Source organism: Aquarana catesbeiana, linkage group LG04 (genome assembly GCF_042186555.1).
Source record: "Aquarana catesbeiana isolate 2022-GZ linkage group LG04, ASM4218655v1, whole genome shotgun sequence".
NCBI lineage: Eukaryota > Metazoa > Chordata > Amphibia > Anura > Ranidae > Aquarana > Aquarana catesbeiana.
The window spans coordinates 235,123,289-235,130,670 of record NC_133327.1 but is presented as its reverse complement, the minus strand read 5'-3'; positions in this window follow the sequence as shown (position 1 = coordinate 235,130,670).

The following is a 7,382-nucleotide window of genomic DNA, read 5'->3' as shown; positions in this document are numbered from 1 at the left end:
GCTCTCTTTTTCTTTACAGGGGTGTATAAGAGTGTAGAGCGGAGAGACTTACCCCGCTTTATACACTTTATGGTATATGCTCTGTACAGCGGGTGGTTGAGTGCTGATGGGCGCAACGGCTTCCCTTTCCTCCCCCTCTCTCCTTAGTTCCTTTTGGATTTGTGGAGGACGTTGGTAACTGTCAGTCACTAATTTGTTGCTGTTAGAGTATATTTATACCTATAAGTGTAAATGATGCAGAATCTACGTTCCTCTAAAGAGAAAAACTCGCAGCATGCGGCAGCAGTATCAGCAGCAGCAAAACTGGAGCAATATGCCCATGCCTCTGCTCTGACCCCTCCAAAAAAGGGGTCGCAGCAGAAGGGTCAACAAGGGGGGGCATCGGATAGGAAAAGCCAGGGCCAGCCTCAATTACAGCCCTTAGGGGCTGCGCCGGCTACCCAGCCTTCCAAATCTTTATGTAATAAAGGTCCAGGGCTAAGTGATCAAAACACAAACGTAAACTCGGAGCTAATAAATGACCCGAATTTACCCTTGAACAGAGAACCAACTATAACGGATGTATTCATGGCTGTAGGGGTGTGTAACGGATCGCTTAAAGATCTTTGTGAACAGATGAAAGGTGTTAAAGCAGATCTGTTATTGGTTAGACAAGATCTGCAGAAAACGGCGGAGAGAACAACGGCCCTGGAAGAAAGAGTCAGTGGGCTAGAAGATAATGTGCTCTCAATAACCAAAGAAATAAAATGGCTGAAGGAACAGCTATCTAAACAAGCCTCTAAGTTAGATGAGATGGAGAACAGGAGTAGAAGAGATAATGTGAGGCTGATAGGTTTACCCGAAAGGAGTGAGGGCGCCAACCCAATTGCATTCCTAGAAAAATGGCTGGGGGAGCTAATCGGGAAAGAATCATTCTCGGCTTCGTTTTCCATCATAAGAGCTCATAGGATCCCTTTCAGGGCACCATCGGAAGGGGGTATTTATGGTATATGCTCTGTACAGCGGGTGGTTGAGTGCTGATGGGCGCAACGGCTTCCCTTTCCTCCCCCTCTCTCCTTAGTTCCTTTTGGATTTGTGGAGGACGTTGGTAACTGTCAGTCACTAATTTGTTGCTGTTAGAGTATATTTATACCTATAAGTGTAAATGATGCAGAATCTACGTTCCTCTAAAGAGAAAAACTCGCAGCATGCGGCAGCAGTATCAGCAGCAGCAAAACTGGAGCAATATGCCCATGCCTCTGCTCTGACCCCTCCAAAAAAGGGGTCGCAGCAGAAGGGTCAACAAGGGGGGGCATCGGATAGGAAAAGCCAGGGCCAGCCTCAATTACAGCCCTTAGGGGCTGCGCCGGCTACCCAGCCTTCCAAATCTTTATGTAATAAAGGTCCAGGGCTAAGTGATCAAAACACAAACGTAAACTCGGAGCTAATAAATGACCCGAATTTACCCTTGAACAGAGAACCAACTATAACGGATGTATTCATGGCTGTAGGGGTGTGTAACGGATCGCTTAAAGATCTTTGTGAACAGATGAAAGGTGTTAAAGCAGATCTGTTATTGGTTAGACAAGATCTGCAGAAAACGGCGGAGAGAACAACGGCCCTGGAAGAAAGAGTCAGTGGGCTAGAAGATAATGTGCTCTCAATAACCAAAGAAATAAAATGGCTGAAGGAACAGCTATCTAAACAAGCCTCTAAGTTAGATGAGATGGAGAACAGGAGTAGAAGAGATAATGTGAGGCTGATAGGTTTACCCGAAAGGAGTGAGGGCGCCAACCCAATTGCATTCCTAGAAAAATGGCTGGGGGAGCTAATCGGGAAAGAATCATTCTCGGCTTCGTTTTCCATCATAAGAGCTCATAGGATCCCTTTCAGGGCACCATCGGAAGGGGGCCACCCGAGATCCCTCCTCCTGAGATTTCTTAACTACCAGGATAAAGTAACCTTATTACGGAAGATCAGGGAAGCAGGGGAGGTTTTTTTTAAAGGAGCAAAAATATCGTTTTATTCAGACTTCTCTCCGGATTTGCAGAGGCGTAGGGCAGAGTTTACCCAGGCAAAACGCAATTTACAAAAATTTAAGTTGCCCTATGCTCTTTTATATCCGGCAAGGTTGCGGGTTGCGGCTCTGGGGGAGACTCTGTTTTTTAACTCCCCTGCTGAAGTTGAGAAGTGGCTGAAAGATAATAGGGAAAAAATCACGAATTTTACGTAGGGAATGGGGGAAGATATATTAGGCCGGGATATCAATAGGATGGCACGACAAGGTATTGGGAGGTACAGGGGCTGTATCTTTGTTTTTGTTTTTTTCTTGTTCTTGCTTTTTTTTTTTTTTTCCACCCCTTCCTGCCATCTGTTAATGCTTTTTGTTATAAGGGGACGGGAGGGGATGGGTGCACACAGCTATTTGTGGGTAGGGTGGTGTGGGGTTGTGAGTGGAAGATTTGGTATAAAAGGTTGGTGTTAGTGTAAGAGGCAACGGTCATGGTAAACCCCCAGGGGGTACACCTAGATAGGTGGGTACGGGTGGGGGGAGGGGGATGGGGTGGGAGGGTAGGGGAGGTTAGGTGGGGAGGGAAGGGAAGGGGTGGGAAGACGGGAGGGAGGGGAAATAGGGTGGGTAAATCATTCCTTACGAACACTTATGCCACTAGAAATTATAACGGAGGTATCCAGACCTTCCTTAAGATTATTTTTGCACATACAGGCACTTTTTTTAGTAAATAGGTTTTTGGTTGTTCTACACGCACATGCAAGCAATGTCTATGGCAAATTTATGCCCAAAGTAAAGCTAATATAGCCAAAATGAATACGTGGTCTAGTGGCCAAGTACGCACACACACGGAACTGTTATAATAGTCACTAGGAGGAGAAAAATTGGTTTTGGGTTAGGGTTATATATATTAAATTTCTCTTATATCTTTCTGTTATATACGTTTGTATGTGTTGGGGTAAAAGATATTCCTCAGTCTTTAGATGTTAGCTAAGACTCTGAAAATAGGATCCTGGAATGTCAGGGGCCTGGGTACACCACTTAAAAGATTAGCAGTGTTCTCTATGATGGAGAGTTGTGGGGCTGATCTGGTCTGTCTGCAGGAAACCCACCTAACCAAGGAAACCATTCATCACCTACAGATGAAAAAATTTCAAACCCAATTTCATGCGGTGCACTCCTCCTACAGTAGGGGAGTGAGTGTTTTGGTAAAGTCTGGGGTGAAGTTTTCCTGCAGCCAGGTCAGGATAGACGAGTTGGGTAGATACATCTTTTTATTATGTTCTATTGAAAACGCCAGGTATGTGGTGGCAAATATATATATCCCTCCGCCCTTTAATCTGGATGTCTTGCTTAAACTGTATGAATTTTTGCTAGATAAAAAAGAGGTGCCGATTGTAGCAATGGGGGACTTCAACGAGGTTCTAGATAAAGGGCTGGATAGATTCCCACTACGAAAAAGCTCAGAGGACTCAGTAAGGAGTCGGTTAAGCTTTTTTCTGGAAGAAGTGGGATTAATGGATTTGTGGAGGGCACGGAACCCAGGCGTGCTGCAATATACTTGCTGTTCTGCATCTTACTCCGTGCTTTCAAGGATAGACCTAGCCCTAGGAAATGATAGGGCTCTCCAGATGGTAGAAAAAATAACATACTGGCCAAGAGGCATCTCAGACCACTCACCTATGGTAGTCATTTTAAATCTTGGGGAGCCTAGGCCCCGGAAGAACTGGAGCATAAGCCCGTACTGGTTTGAAATTATTAAAAAGACGGAAGGGATACTTTCCTCCTTAAGGGAGTTTGTTGAGATCAATCAGGGAACGGTGTCCCCTTCTACGCTATGGGATGCCCTTAAGGCTTTTTTTAGGGGGGTCCTGATACAGCAGATAGCTACATTCAACAAAGAGGCTAGAAGGGAGGAGGAGAGCTTGTTGAGAGACGCTCTTGAAGCAGAAAACAACTATACTTGCAACCCAACCCCGGAGACGGAAAGTATCTGGCAAGAGTAACAACAAGCATATAAATCAGTGGTTATACAGAAAGCAGAAACCAGGCGGTTACTCCAAAGACAGGAATCTATGGTGGAGGGCGAGAGAATGGGAAGGACACTGGCTATGCTAGCAAAATCCAATGCAGCTCCATCCACGGTCCTCGTGATTAGATCCCAGAGCGGTGAGGTAGTATCAAGCACCTTAAAAATAGTACAAGCCTTCAGGGATTACTATAAAAAACTGTATTCCTCCCAGAAGAGGGGTAAGGAGGCCAAGATGGAGGACTTCCTAAGGGGGTTAGACATCCCCACCATATCACAAGAAGAAAGAGATATATTAGATGCCCCAATATCTATAGCAGAATTACACCAAGCAGTAGCAGGCATGGCAACCCATAAGTCGCCCGGACCAGATGGTCTTCCAATTGAGACCTACAAACGCTATGGTGAAGTGTTGATCCCCGAACTGCTGAAAGTTTTGGGGGGGGGCGCTTGAGGGGGGCCAATTACCTGCCTCAATGCTAGAAGCAACTATTATTGTATTACAGAAAGAAGGGAAAGATCCCTTGGATATGGCCGCCTATAGACCAATTTCTCTGTTATGCACGGACGTAAAAATTCTGGCCAAAGTGCTGGCAGCAAGATTGAATGGGGTTATCCATAAGCTGATCCACGAGGACCAGGCGGGCTTCATAGCCAATAGATCCACGAGCCTGAATATTAGAAGGGCGTTTTTTAATGTACAGACCCCAATGGTGAACGAGGGTTCGAGAGCGTTGATGACCCTTGATGTATCCAAGGCTTTTGATAGCGTGGAGTGGGGCTATATGTGGCGCGTGCTGGAGATCTTTGGATTTGGCCCTGCCTTTATAGGGTGGATTAGAATGCTATATACTCGACCCAAGGCAAGATTAAAAATTAACAACGAATTGTCGGACTGGTTTGAGCTGGAGAGGGGGACGAGGCAGGGGTGCCCACTCTCCCCTCTGTTGTTTGCACTAGCGATGGAACCCCTGGCCATTTCCATAAGGGGAAGTCGAGTGATAACCGGCTTCCAGAGAAAAACAGGCGAGGAAAGAATCGCATTGTATGCGGATGACATTCTGTTATTTTTGGGAGACTCGAGGAAATCGCTACCGGGAGCAATGAGGATAGTGGAGGACTTCGGCAGTTTTTCTGGCTTAGAGATAAACTGGGAGAAATCAGAGTTTCTACCGATAGACCCCATTAATGAGACAATAGCACCTGGTATGCCTCAGGTGGTAACAGTGGAAGCTCTGAAGTACCTAGGGATTGTCCTGACGAAGGACCCTGTTCTATATATCAGTAAAAACCTTGTCCCTCTATTAACAAAATTTAAACGAAAAATAGGAATTTGGAGACGTCTGCCTCTATCAGTTGCAGGAAGATGTAGCTTAATAAAAATGATATGGATGCCACAACTGCTATACGTCTTGCATAATTCCCCTGTCTGGATAGGTAAGAAGTGGTTTAAAAAAATTGACAGTCTCTTTAGGGAATTGATTTGGAAGGGGAAACAAGCCAGGATCCGTCTTGGAGTGCTCCAGCTCCCTACCCAGGAGGGGGGCTTTGCCCTCCCACATCCCGAGAGTTATTTTTACTCAACTCAGTTGCAGCAATTATTGGGCTGTGGGATACCGAAAGGAGGCACCCCTAATGGCAAGTTACTGTTGTTGAGCTCCACACATAATACAATTATTGAAGCCCTAGAGGCGGACGCGTTCCATGATAAATTTCCAACAATTAAATTGATAATCAAACTTTGGAAAACAGTTAAGAAAAAGATGGGGTATGGAGCCTTAACAGCCTACTCTCCTATTTGGAACAACCGTAATTTGCAGGAAGTTCTTAAGATAGGCATATTTAGAGAGTGGGAGAAGCTTGGTCTCAGTAAGCTAAGTCAATTATATAATGACTCTGGGTTAAAGAAATTTTCAGAACTGGTTAGGGAGTTTAAGCTTCCCCGGGGGTCTTTCTTCCTATATGTCCGGTTGGAACATGCCCTTAAAGCACAATTTAAAGCCCAGACTCCGAGATGGGAAGAGATGCCTCTATTTCAGTGCATAATTCAAATAACCCCCACTAGAGGGGTAATTTCAAGAATTTATGACCAATTAAGCAAATCGGTTAATAGCAGGGAAATACTCCTTGGGGTAAAGGCTAAATGGGAAGAGGAGGTGGGAGGAATGACCCAGGAACAATGGGCGAGAATTTTGGAGTTGGGAGCGCAGGTTTCTGTGACCCCTTCACAGAGACTCTCACACTTAATGCTGTTAAACAGAGCCTATTATACTCCTAAAAGACTTTTTAAATTTGGGAGAAGGCCCAATGACAACTGCCCCAGGTGTCGAAGGACGGGAGATCTCATTCACATGGTGTGGAGGTGTCCCAAGTTGTTTAGATACTGGGAGGAGGTGACTGGGAACTTGGGAAATATTTTCGGTACGACAGTGGCAAACGAGCCCTTGGCTTGTATTCTGGGGCATAGAAGAGTGATGGGAGAAAGGTTGAGTACTACCTTAGCTGTCACGCGGGCCCTGTTTCAGGCTAGAAAGTTGATAGCACTTAGATGGCAGGTAAAGGAGCCCCCCACCGTGAAAGACTGGATCTCTACAATGAATGAAACCTTGGGTAGGGAAAGAATGGTGTACATAAAAAGGGGCAATCTTCAGGAATTTGAAAGCATGTGGAAGATGTGGATAGAGAAAGTGAAGAGTCATTAATAGTGGGATCGGCATAGACACGGAATAGACTGAGGGATGGGCTTAATATAGGCATATAGGCAACTGGTATCCTTGCAGGCAAAGGATGCTATAATAAAGTGTTTCTGGATATGAACATTTTAGTTAAATATATAGCTTAGTAGGGCATAGGATAAACATATAGGGAGTAGGTGGGGGGGGGGGGAATCGGGGTATTAGGGCATAGGTAATTTGGTACACAATACAGGCTGGGTCAGTAGAAGATGGGCACGGGGAGCCCACAAGTTCATTTTTACAAACCTCTCTTCTTGTATTTTTTGTTGGTGTTTTTGTCCTTTTTCTTCCTTCTTACTGGTCCCCTCTTTCTCTAAACTGAGTTGGAAAAGGATGGGTCCCTTTGGTTATCGAGTCCTAGTTGGTGGGGCTTACGAGATGGAAGGGACAGAGGACTTGTTGGTAAAGAGGCGTATTGGAATCCGTTGGTCATTATGACGATATAAAAAGCAATGAGAAAAAGTATAATCCACTATGATGTGAATACGAGAAGGCGACAGTTAATGAACATCAAACTGATTTAGCCCTCCAAACACTGTTTACTGATGTGGAAAAAAAAAAAAAAAAAAGAAAGACTTGTAATAAATGTTTAAAAGGTTAAATTGTAAAAATAATATAAAATAAAAAA